Raw genomic sequence first — 13,624 nt, forward strand, 5'->3', positions numbered from 1 at the left:
TTAATTTAGTCCAAAACTATTAAGTTCAAATAATCCAATTGTTTCGTTTATTTAGGAATTGTGTTCAACAACCTTTACAAATATATCTAATAAGATAACCTTTTACAAAATCTTTACTCGGTAAAGACTTTTATTGGTTTTGTTGCATCCAATCCATCCCCAAAGTAGTTGTTTTTATAATGATTAAAACCGCTTTAATTATTATTATCATGGTCTACACTTTATGGTAAAACCCTAACATATCAGAAACTCTTTTAAATATAACATTAACAATTTTTTATCTTGCTGTTAAAACACATAAATAACGTTTTATTTCAAATGTACACCCCTATACAGCATGATGGGAAGGGGAAATCCATAGGATCTCTGAAATATTTCATCTCTTAAATATTCTCTAGTATTTATTCATTAAATTATTAATGTGCAAGAATCATGACTTATAATACCATTTTTAGTTCCGACATGGTCGCAAAGAATGAGTTAAGTGGTACAATCTTTTATTTCAACAGTATTTTTCTTCACAAAATTATGATAGACCGGCATTACATATACATAAAGTAGACAATAACTCCATTTATTTATGATCCAACCAGAATAGAAAGTCTCTGCATGCTACGATGTCTTTGTCTAGGGTATAGTTGACGAGGCCTTAAACTATTTCGCCAAGATCTGTTTTGGCATTTTTTTACGCCAGTGACACACAGAGATCTGTTACAAACGTACACATAACGAGTAGTTCGTCGACTGCGAATTCGTGACTAGATGCACACATCACATCCAGAACTTTTCTGAGGATTACACCGGTCGGCTCTATGGTGTTAAAAAACATGGGCGTCACATCGGTCCATGTCCCCACCAACCCTCTTATGACATCCATTTCTTTTTTGAGATTTGTGACACGTTTGGTGTTCCGCTCACAATCGGTTTTCTTATCACACGCAGCATTGATGATCCTGTCCATCAAGTAAACCATCTGGTCTCTAAAATGATCTTTAAACATACAGTCTAGTGTGGCCCTTAAACGACAATCTTTCCCCGTGGAGCACTCACACGCCAGATGATACTTGTGTCCTGCATCGCCGGAACTCGACGGGCAGTTGTTCTCCCTCAGCTTTTGCGTCGCCATTTAAGAGGTTTCTAGATTTTCAAATAGGAAACTGTTTGATGGTGAAAGTCCCCGGAATCTCTTGAGCGAGTCCTTGCAGCACAATCGTCCAGGCCTTGTGCTTTAACGTTCGGAAGCTTGTGTTTTTGGGTCAGAAGCGTGAGTCGAAGAAGCGTAGTTTGCGTCAGGCTCAGACAAACAGGAACTTCTGATCAATTCTTTGCACTTTTGATCAATGAGATGTTGTAGTAACCCCGCAGTTGCGTTTTTTACGATTTCGAATCCGACGTCAAGCATCCGTCCGTAGCGTCGAAACGGGGTTTAGCAGCGTTACTGGCATACACAGCGGTTAGGAAAAATGGCTTTTGTGCGATAACTGAGGCTGGTCTCTGTGTAGAGTTTACTAGCCCTGCGATTGTGGGCCTGTCCTCGCACCCCTGGTGTGTACGGTGGGGGTCGTCATCAGAACGCCATAAATAACCATCTTCTGCATGTCGTCCGAGAGAATTCAGTCGAAAATTATTTTAAGATACTGTTCAATTTAAAAAATATTTTTCATTCAACACCGTTGTATTTGGTTTCTCATTCAAAGTCATGTTGAAAGAACCTGTTTCAGTTAAGTAAACCAAAAAAAAATTACTTAAGTAAATGGAGTTAAATCAACACAATACTTTTCAAACATTTTACTTTATCCATTTGAGTCGAGATTACACAAATGAGTTTAATTAAAATAGCAATATAGAAAACTAGGAACAGTAAAATTTGAAATAAAACTTTATTTATGTGTTTTAACAGCAAGATAAAAAATTGTTAATGTTATATTTAAAAGAGTTTCTGATATGTTAGTGTTTTACCATAAAATGTAGACCATGATAATAATAATTAAAGCGGGTTTAATCATTATAAAAACAACTACTTTGGGGATGCATTGGATGCAACAAAACCAATAAGAGTCTTTACCGAGTAAAGATTTTGTAAAAGGTTATCTTATTAGATATATTTGTTAAGGTTGTTGAACACAATCCCTAAATAAACGAAACAATTGGATTATTTGAACTTAATTGTTTTGGACTAAATTAAGAATGTTAACCTGATTCAACTAAATGGCATTGAATTAATCTTATGTAATAAACTTAAGTTTAGACTTAAGAGTAAATCCACCATATGTTTTCCAACAAAATGTTGATTAAACATTAAAAGTTCAAAACATATGGATGGGTGAATGGATCGCGATAAGCTCCGTAACAAGCGTTTAGAAAGTAGCTAGGATGTATTTTATTTTTGCGCAGACTTTAAGTGAACTTTTACCAACTATTAAGATGTTAAAGTTCAGTTATAGACCTTTAGCTCATTATTGAGTTTTTTATTGAGTAACCGAATTCAGGGTTGTTCAATAGTTATCAAGCACCCGCACTTGGTGAGATTATTCAGAAAAAGCGACAAAAGTAATTTTCTGATAAATCATCGTACATGGATGCACTGTGTTTTGAGGGTCACTTATAGAAAAATGTCATCATTCTTTGTTTTGGTGTATTTTTAAAAACATAGATAGATCTACATAGATGTTTTACACAAAAAATATTTCAGAGATCCTTGTGTGGTATTCTGTAGCCGCATAAAGGGGTAAAATATACATTTAAGCGCAATTTAAAACTAGGATGGTATAATATAATGTAAATGTCTCAAACGAAGATGATGGTTTAAACCGTCATTTTATTAAATCACGCCAATTCATGCGAATACTGTCGTATATGAACAAAGAGAAGACATAGAGTTGACTAACATTACCGCTAACTGTAGGAACCAGATATCCAGGGGGAAAGTGTAAAGAAAAACACCATACAAAACATTACAATCACACCCGGCGATACGATAAGTGATACGATAAGTGTTGTTCAAAATGAAACCGCGGTAAACAATTTAAGAACCCTAGAGCTGTTAAACATGCGCTTCAATAACAATGTTCAATATAAACAAGAATCCATCTCTAATGCGACTGAGCTCGTTTCACATATAACTGTTGATAGTTAGGTATCATCGTTAGATAATTTATCAAACAATTGAAATTTACGATATTTTAAAACATTTTGATGATGGGCTTGCACAAAGCATTGACCAGGTCCTTGGCAATGCTTTCACAATTCACACAGTCAAGCAGTTCCCTCATCTTCATCACACAGTCCAGCTGTTCCCTCATCTTCATCCGGCGTGTTGGATTCGCTCGCACATTTGCAACTGATTCATTGTGCAAGTCAAGATCGTCAATGATTTGATCAATGTTCTTCATTTTTTCAACCAACTGACTGGTGTTTGCTTTCAGAAACCCTTGATGATCTGAGAATATAAAAATGTAAAAATTAAAACAGGAAAAGGAAAATGAAGGCAAAATGGGGAAGAATATAAAGATTGAATCTAACCTTGTATTGACCTGTTTCTCTTCTTTCGCAGTCGCCCCTTTTGGACAGTATTTGGCTTTGATAAAATCTGTAGTAAAATAAATAAGTGCCGAAAAATAAAAGGTTATAGTTACAATTCTGAATAATCCAGGAGCATGACACCAGATAAGATAAATTCATCATGGCTTATTCTACAAAACCTGATTCATTAGTACCAAATATTTTTCAAATTTGTACATGACGCTGTTAGATCAGAATGTAACTTTCCTTAAAATTGGTCCCAAATAGTTAACTCCGACTGCTTAATTTAGATTAATTTTATACATTACATAGGCAAAAAACTGTTTTAATAGTTCCCTTTCGTTGTCACTCCGAGTTACGTCGGATGACGACGAATGGGGTTTCGCTTAGAAAGCCTATCAACTTCGAGTATTACAAAACGAGCCAATGGCAAAATGGCAAAGAAATTTGCATGGCGTAACTCCGCCCCACCTCGTGGGTATAAAAGGAGGAAGCCGGCAACATGCAGATATGTTTTCGCTTCGGAGCCAAGTGTAATTCTTTACTCCCTAAGCTATCTCTGATTGTCAGCTTCTTACGAGACGAGCAACTCTCCAGTGTTGGTGTGACGGCGATCTCCCGGCGAGTGCACACTTCCTGCTTATCTGAGCGTGGTTTGCCAGCGAGTGTGTTCTCCGCGGGCGCTTCAGCACTGAGTTTCTCTCACAAAAAGAGCTTGCACGCGGCACGTCTTTTTAAAGATGCCTCGCCCGTGCACTTCTGGTAGCGGTCGGCTGGTGTCTGACTCTGATGGGCACGAGTGCTGCTTGGTGTGTTTGGGCTTTAATCACGCTAGAGCAGCGCTCGTGGATGAGTCATGTTCTTTCTGTGGGAACATGACCATCGCAAAACTTAGATCGAGACTCAATGATCTCGCAAGAGTGAGAGTCCCCTCATCCACACCCCGATCTAGCGCCTCCTTGAGAGGCCCTACTTCGGCTGGTGGCCAGGGTGATCTGAGGGTGACTGTGTGGAACAAAGCGCCGACTATTCGTCCGTGCCCTGCAGCACCTTGCAACCCGCGAGCGTTCAGGGGATCCCCGCGGGACCGTCCTTTGAGGTCCCACGGGTGTCCTTTGGCGCTCCAGAGGAAGATGCGATGTCAATCGCAGCATCACAAGGCGGGTTTGATTCCTCTGGAAGTGACGACTCGTCACAGCTGCCAACCTCGGGTGTGAATACAGCTGTGGCTCAGTCCGATCCAGAGATGACGGCCATGCTTTCCCGGGCGGCCGCGAGCATTGGTTTGGAGTGCGGCTGGACGATTGGTTTTTGGGTGCAGCTGCGGCTTCCCGTCCTCAGCCTGCCCCAATACCTTTCTTCCCGGACGTGCATGATGAAATCTCGAAGTCCTGGAAGACTCCCATGTCTTCCCGCGACCGCTCGTTGGTTTCATCCGCCTTTCCTCCCCTCGATGGGGCAGCCGCCCGTGGGTACACTGGGCTCTCCCCGGTTGAGCACCCTGTTGCGATGCAGCTGTGTCCTCAGAGTGCTTTTTCTCGCGGCGAGCCTAAGCACCCATCCAAAGCCTGTAGGTTCTCGTCTACCCTAGTGGCAAAGTCCTACAGAGCGGCGGGACAGGCGGCTGCCTCTTTGCATGCCATGGCCACTCTGCAAGTCTATCAGGCCCAGATGCTAAGGGACATGCACGACGGTAGGACGGACCCAGGGCTCTTCGATGAGCTGCGCGCCGCCACCGACCTCGCCCTCCGGGCGACGAAGGTGACCGCACGCTCCTTGGGTCTGGTGATGTCCACAGCTATGGTCCAGGAGAGACAATTATGGCTGAACCTGGCTGACATGCGGGATGCTGAGCGTTCTCGCCTGCTCGACTCCCCCATGTCCCAGGCCGGCCTATTCGGCGGTGCGGTGGAGGACTTCGCCAAACAGTTCTCCACCGCCCAGAAACAGACTGAGGCCATCAAGCACATTCTGCCCCGACGGCCCGCTGCTGCCTCCACCCAGCCGACCGGGCAGATCCCTCAGTCTGTTCGCCGCCGAGGGCGCTCTCCTGCGGCTCCCGCCCCTCCCAGGCCCGGTCGCAGAGGAAGCCGTAAGAAGGCGCCCCAGCCCTCTCCAGCCCCGCCCCCCGCTAAACGCCGGGCCAAGCGGCGCTCCTGAGACGGGCTGCTCAGGGACGTTGAAGGTACCTTTCAGGAGATGGTAGCAGGACCACTCCTTCCCCCGGTGGAGGGCCGGGGGAGAATCTTTTGTTCTCCACTCCCCGCTGCTCACCCACGGGTGGGCAGCACCCTAATGTGGTTAAAGAAAGAAGTAACATTTCCATCCCTGAGCACACAGAGTTCTCGGACGACACGGTGCGCCGCCCCCGAGCCGTGCACCCCTCGTCCCCCTCTGTCCCAGAGCCGGTTGACAGTGCGCGCCGTCCCCGGACCGTGCCGCTCTCTTCCGCCTCTGTCGCCAGCCCCCTGGCAGAGCAGACCCCCGTGGAACGTTCTTCCTTCCCTGGTCTCCTCTGTCAGGGCGGGGTTAATGACTGTGCCCCCACTCCGGGCCGCTATGCCATCCACGTCCAGGTCAGTCATTCCGCCCTGCTGCACCATCGGTGGGAAGTCTGTGGTCCGTATGACCCCACTGGTACAGTTCTTGGGAGCCTGGCTAGAGCTTCCCCTCCTGTCCCGCTGGGTCGCGCGGACGATCAGGCTCGGCTACACGATTCAGTTCGCGCGGTCTCCTCCCCGCTTCAGGGGAGTCCGCTCCACTTTGGTCGGTGGCAACGCCCCTATCATGAGAGCAGAGATCGCCACCCTGCTGGCGAAGGGTGCGATCGAGACCGTCCCTCCGGCCGAGATGAGGACCGGCTTCTACAGCCCGTACTTCATGGTCCCCAAGAAAACCGGTGGGTTACGGCCAATCCTGGACTTGCGCGTGCTGAACCGTTCCCTTCACAGGCTGCCGTTCAAGATGCTCACTGCCAAACGCATTTTCGAATGTGTGCGGCCCCAGGATTGGTTTGCAGCAATCGACCTGAAGGACGCCTACTTTCATGTCTCCATTCTCCCTCGACACAGACCGTTCCTTCGGTTTGCCTTCGAGGGGCAGGCATACCAGTACGCGGTTCTCCTTTTCGGGCTAGCCCTGTCTCCTCGCGTCTTCACGAAGGTCGTCGAGGCAGCCCTTGTTCCCCTTCGGGAACACGGGGTTCGCATCCTGAACTACATCGACGACTGGCTGATCCTAGCTCACTCTCGAGACCAGGTATGCGAACACAGGGACCTAGTGCTCCGGCACCTAGCTCGTCTGGGCCTTCGCGTCAACTGGAAAAAGAGCAAACTTTGCCCCGTGCAGAGGATCTCTTTTCTCGGTATGGATATCGACTCGGTCGCCATGTCCGCGCAGCTTACGAGCGAGCGCGCGCAGTCACTGCTGACTTGCCTGAGACAGTTCGAGGGCAAGAGTACGGTTCCACTGAAACTCTTTCAGAGGCTCCTGGGGCATATGGCATCTGCAGCCGCGGCAACGCCGCTCGGATTGCTTCATATGAGACCGCTTCAGCTTTGGCTTCGCGACCGAGTCCCGAGGTGGGCATGGCAACACGGCACCTTCCGTGTAACAGTTACTCCGTCCTGCCGTCAGACCTTCACCCCGTGGTCGGACCTCAGTTTTCTACGGGCCAGAGTGCCCCTGGAACGAGCTTCGCGGCACGTTGTTGTAACGACAGATGCCTCCTCCACGGGCTGGGGTGTCATGTGCAATGGACGTGCTGCCGCGGGCTCCTGGACAGGACCCCGCCGCCTCTGGCACGTCAATTGCCTCGAGTTGCTGGCCGTACGTCTTGCTTTGCGCCGCTTCCGGGCCGTGCTCAAGAACCAACACGTACTAGTCCGTTCAGACAATACCGCCACTGTAGCGTACATCAACCATCAAGGTGGTCTACGCTCCCGCCGTATGTCGCAACTCGCCCGCCACCTCCTCATATGGAGTCAGAAGCATCTGAGGTCGCTTCATGCCATTTATATCCCCGGAGCCCTGAACTTTGCAGCCGACGAGCTCTCACGGCTTCAGCCCCTCCCGGGAGATTGGCGACTCCATCCCCAGTCGGTTCAGCTGATTTGGGACCAGTTCGGGGACGCACAGATAGATCTGTTTGCCTCTCACGACTCGAACCATTGCGACCTGTATTATTCCCTGACCGAGGGCACGCTCGGCACGGATGCTCTGGCGCACAGCTGGCCGCGGGGCCGCAAATATGCGTTTCCCCCAGTGAGCCTTCTTGCGCAGACCCTGCGCAAGGTCAGGGAGGACGAGGAGCAGGTCATTCTGGCCTGAGTAGGGAACGGAGACGTTACGTCTGCCTGCCACTTTCCGCTGTACCGCGGGGATCGCCTGAGCTCAGTCTTGGCTCCTCAGCGAAGAAACATATCTGCTTGTTGCCAGCTTCCTCCTTTTATACCCACGAGGTGGGGCGGAGTTACGCCATGCAAATTCCGCAGACCCATGGCATTTCTTTGCCATTGGCTCGTTTTGTAATACACGAAGTTGATAGGCTTTCTAAGCGAAACCCCATTCGTCGTCATCCGACGTGACGTCTCCGTTCCCTACTCAGGGAACGAGGGTTACATACGTAACCGAGACGTTTCTCATGCATCACACTTACAATTTGCCGCTACATTTGATTTGGCAGAAGTCATGTTGATCTCAAAGGGGGAGCCATGAGTTAAACCAGTTATGATAGGCGAAAACACATGGTCACCATCAGATGCAGAGATTTTGCCTGTTTACATAAAATATCTGTCAGTTCATCTGTCAATTGTTCATTTATTTTATTATAGGAACCATGAATTGAGTTAATTCGTGGCTTTGATAAAATCAGCAGTAAATAAAAGGCTATAGTAATGTAGTATAGTAAAATAATCCAGGAGCATTACAAATTTGTACATGACGCTGTTAGGTCAGAATGTAAATTTCCAATTGGTCCCAAATAGTTAACTCGGACTGCTTAATTAAGATTAATTTAATACATCACATAGGCGAAACTGTTTTATTACACTTACAATTTGCCGGTACATTTGATTCGGATTCGGCAGAAGTCATGTTGATGTCGATGGAGGAGCCATGAGTTAAACCAGTTATGATAGGCGAAAACACATGGCCACCATCAGATGAAGAGATTTTGCCTGTTTACATAAAATATCTGTCAGTTCATCTGTCAATTGTTCATTATACACCCAATAGAGTACCTGCCCCCTTTTTCACAGTCGCTGGTTACCGGAAGTGTTTTTACTTCCAGAAAACGCCTGTTGCACTCTATAATGTCTCTCATTAAAAATAAAAATAAACCACACTAACATGTTACTTGGATGTCCGGTCGTCCTGCAGTGTTTGCTGTCTCTAGAGAGAGAGAGAGAGAGAAAAGGAAAGACCATGTTATTTTAAATGGAATAAAATCATGCAATCATCCTATAGGCAGTAACGCAGTTCATTACAGTACAATGATGAAGTTTACAGTTCTTTTCCATAATATCATAAATATTGAACCATCTGAAAGAAGACGCTGGACGGTGCCCAGCGTCAGAATGTATAACTAAATTATGAGAATGTGTATTGTGAAAAACACTAGGCTATATAAATAGCTTTGACTTAACTTTTATATATTTTGGTTATCACATTCATATTTATAGCTTACATTTTAAACAATTTTATCATGCGAAGTGCTAAAAGTTAAAATCAAAGACAAAGTAAAAGAAGAATTAAAAAGTAGCCTACCGAAATTTAAAAAGTAAGTAACTGAAGAGGAATAAAATACAGATTAAATAATTAAATAGGCCTATGCAGATATAACGTCTCAGGTTACTATTGTAACCATAGTTCCCTGAGAACAGGGAACGAGACGATGCGTCCATCGACGCCATGGGAACGCCCCCAGCGTGACTGCGTCTAAGCATCTATGTCAACTAGTCCAATGGAAAGAATGAGCGTCACGGGCGGGTGACGTCATGACCAGGAATTGATAAAAGCACATCCGGTGCAAACCGGCATTAGCTTCGAAAATTGCCGAAGCAAGCCGATCACAGGGATGCAGGAAGTATGGCAGGGTGACGCATCGTCTCGTTCCCTGTTCTCAGGGAACTATGGTTACAATAGTAACCTGAGACGTTCCCTTACGAAGGGAACTCAACGATGCGTCCATCGACGCCATGGGAACGAGAATACCCAAAGCGCCAGAATTCCAAGTACCTGAGTGTCAGTCTGTTGTAACTAAGCACTAAGCACCTGAGAACCTGGCGCAGCATCCAGGTCCAAACTGTAAAACCTGACGAATGTGAGCGGTGAGGACCAGCCTGCCGCATCACAAACGTCTTGGAGGGAAACCCCAAATAACAAGGCTTTAGAGGCCGCCATACCCCTCGTTGAGTGAGCTCTGACCACCAAGGGACACGGATGGTCAGAGTACTCGTATGCAAGTGAAATAGCCTCGACTATCCACTTGCTAACCGTCTGTTTAGAAGCAGGAAGACCCTTCTTAGGTGATCCAAAGCAAATAAATAACTGGTCGGACTTCCTCATAGAAGATGTCCGATGAACATAAGTATCCAGTGCTCGCACTGGACACAAGAGGTTCAGCCTTTCCTGGTCCGCGGATGTAAAAGGAGGAGGACAGAAAGCCTGCAGCACGATAGGCCTCGGAATCAAGGTCGGCACCTTAGGGACGTATCCCTGTTTTGGATATAAGAATGCCTTGACCATCCCCGGTGCAAACTCAAGGCAAGTGGGGGAAACCGAAAGGGCCTGAAGGTCTCCAACTCTCTTAAGGGACGAAATAGCTAGCAGAAAGATAGTCTTAAGGGTAAGAAATTTCTCTGAAACCGAATCTAAGGGCTCGAATGGAGCCCTAGACAGGCCTTCTAGTACTAATGCCAAATCCCAAGCTGGCACCCTAGTGCGAGTTGCAGGCCTCAGCCTCAGTGTGCCACGAAGGAAACGTGTAATCAGGGGGTCTCGACCCAACGATGTACCCCCAACCAGGGCGTGGTAAGCCGCAATGGCCGCCACGTAAACCTTAAGTGTGGAAGGACATAAACCTGACGTAAAGCGCTCCTGCAAGAACTCGAGTACTGTGTTCACAGAACAGTTAACCGGATCCCACTGATGTCGGTGACACCATACAGAAAAAACTTTCCATTTCAGCGCATATAGTTTCCTAGTAGCTGGAGCTCTGGAGCTTAGGATGGTCTCAGCAGCCTCAGCTGAGAGACCACTCTCTATGAGTTGGGCCCCCTCAGAGGCCAAACCCACAGGTTCCAAATCTCTGGCCGAGGGTGAAATATTGTGCCCCCGGCCTGAGACAGAAGGTCTCTCCTGATCGGGATCTCCAAGGGAGGACCGTCTAAGAGATGGATCAGGTCCGCAAACCAGATCCGACTCGGCCAGCGTGGTGCTACAAGCAGTAGGCTTATTCCGTACTGGCGGACTCGTTCCAGAACTCCTGGGAGCAGAGCAACAGGGGGAAATGCGTACAGACGTAGCCTCGGCCACGTCTGCACCATAGCATCCAGCCCCAGGGGGGCTGGGTGAGTAAGGGAGAACCAAAATGGACAGTGCGTCGTGTGCTGAGACGCAAACAGATCCACCTCTGCTTGGCCGTAAAACTCCCAAATTTTCTCCACCGCCTCGGGGTGGAGTCTCCAATCCCCTGGCCTCAGCTCCTGCCTCGACAGGATGTCTGCCCCCACATTCTGGTCCCCAGGAATATACACTGCCCTCAGGGAGAGTACCTTCCCCAGAGACCACAGGAGGATCTGGTGCGCCAGTTTGCAGAGCGGACGCGACCGCAGACCCCCCTGACGGTTCAGATAAGAGACCACTGATGTGTTGTCTGTTCGTACAAGCACATGATGGCCCCTCAGGTCTGGGAGAAACTGTCTCAACGCATTGAAGACAGCCATCATCTCCAGGCAATTGATGTGCCACGAAAGATGATGACTTTTCCACAGACCCTGAACCGAGCGGCCTTCCATTACCGCTCCCCAGCCGGTGAGGGAAGCATCTGTCGAGATCGTAACACGATGGCAAAGAGCTCCCAATACCGGACCCTGGGTTAAGAACCAATGTTTCCTCCATATAATTAAGGCACGAAGGCACCGCCGCGTGACCTTGATCATACGAAGTGGGTTTCCCCTCGGGGAGAACCCTCTGGTCCTTAGCCACCACTGTAAAGGTCTCATGTACAGCAGGCCAAAAGGAATCACGTTGGACGCTGCCGCCAAGAGACCCAACAGTCTCTCGAACTGTTTTACAGTGCGTGACTGGCCTAGCTTTAGCTCTTTGGTGGCTGTCAGGATAGCAGCTACACGAACGGGCGATAGAGTGGCCCGCATCGTCACTGAATCCCATACCACACCAAGGAAAGTGGTTCTCTGTACTGGAGAAAGAACACTCTTCTTGGCGTTGAGCCTCAACCCCAACATCTGCATATGAGCGAGAACGACACCTCGGTGCCGAACCGCCAACTGCTCTGACTCCGCCAGAACCAGCCAGTCGTCGATGTAGTTCAGAATACGTATGCCCTGAAGCCTGAGAGGGGCTAGAGCTGCATCCACGCATTTCGTGAACGTGCGGGGTGATAAAGCTAGACCGAAAGGAAGAACCCGATATTGGTATTCTTTGCCCCCGAAAGAAAACCTTAGGAACTTCCTGTGCTGAGGGAGGATGGAGATATGGAAGTAGGCGTCCTTCAGATCTATCGTGACAAACCAGTCCTCGGATCTGATTTGAGTCGCGATCTGTTTAAGTGTCAGCATCTTGAACTTGAGTTTCTGTACTGAACGATTCAACAGACGAAGATCTAAAATGGGACGCAACCCCCCATCCTTTTTTGGAACAATGAAATAACGGCTGTAAAAACCCGACTCTCTGTCGGGTGAGTACACCTGTTCTATAGCTTCCTTTGCTAACAGGGCCTTTACCTCTTGCTCCATTACCAGAGCCTGCTCGGGATGCACCACTGTGGGCAGCACCCCGTTGTAACGAGGAGGACGAGAACCAAACTGGATTCTGTATCCTTTCTCTACAATCTGCAGGACCCAATGAGAAATATTCGGCAGAAGCTTCCACGCTGCCAGAAAATTTACTAAGGGAACCAGCCTCTCGAGGCTGGTCTCTGGTGTTATCGAGACAGCCAATTCCGGAGCCTGAAACATAATGGCAGGAACTACCTGAACTGGCCGCTCTAAGGCCCCCCTCAGAGGGCGCGAAACCGATGCTTTGCCGCAGCATAGCATCAGCGACTCGCTGGAGACCGCTGCGCCCTGAAGCACCGAGGGTGGCAGGGTTGGCAGAACGGTCTCGTGAGGACCCCAAAATGGAACGGGCACCGTAAAATGAGGTGTACACCGCTCCACTTCGGTCGGGGCTGTCCTCACAGGCCTGATGCGTGAACATCAGGACCTTTTTTTTTGAACCGAAGTCTTCTTCGCCTGAAGAACGGTCCTCAGATCCGGCTTCGACTTAGAAGACTTCGGTTGAGAGGGTTGCGTCTGTCTCCAGTCTCTACGTGGAGGTGCACGAGATGCAACACTCTCTTTCTGATGCACACGATATGATGAGCTCGACGGCTGGGGCTGCTCACGCCCAGCAGCCCCAGGGGGCTGGACACGGCGAGGGATAAACTTTTTAAAAGCGTCAGCTTGTTTTTTAGACTCCTGAAATCTCTCGACGACCGCGTGGACTGCGTCGCCGAAGAGACCAGAAGGTTCAAGCGGAGCATCTAATAAAAAAGCTCGATCTTTTTCTTTAATCTCTGACAAATTTAACCATAAATGTCTCTCAGTAGCTACCAAGGCTGCCATAGACCGCCCAATTGCTCTGGCGGTCTCCTTAGTAGCCCTGAGAGAAAGATCGGTAGCCCGACGAAGTTCTCGAATATCGTCATGAGAAATTCCCTCACTACTATCCAGATCCCCCAGCAGGTCAGCTTGATAAGCCTGAAGCACTGCCATTGTGTGCAGACATGCTCCAGCTTGACCTGCTGCCGTATAAGCTTTGCCCACTAAAACTGAGGTGGCTTTAAGCGATCTAGTGGGCAAAGCCGAGGCTTTCAGGG

Source organism: Siphateles boraxobius, unplaced genomic scaffold (genome assembly GCF_051911475.1).
Source record: "Siphateles boraxobius isolate OS27281-9 unplaced genomic scaffold, OSU_SipBor_1 204, whole genome shotgun sequence".
Lineage (NCBI taxonomy): Eukaryota > Metazoa > Chordata > Actinopteri > Cypriniformes > Leuciscidae > Siphateles > Siphateles boraxobius.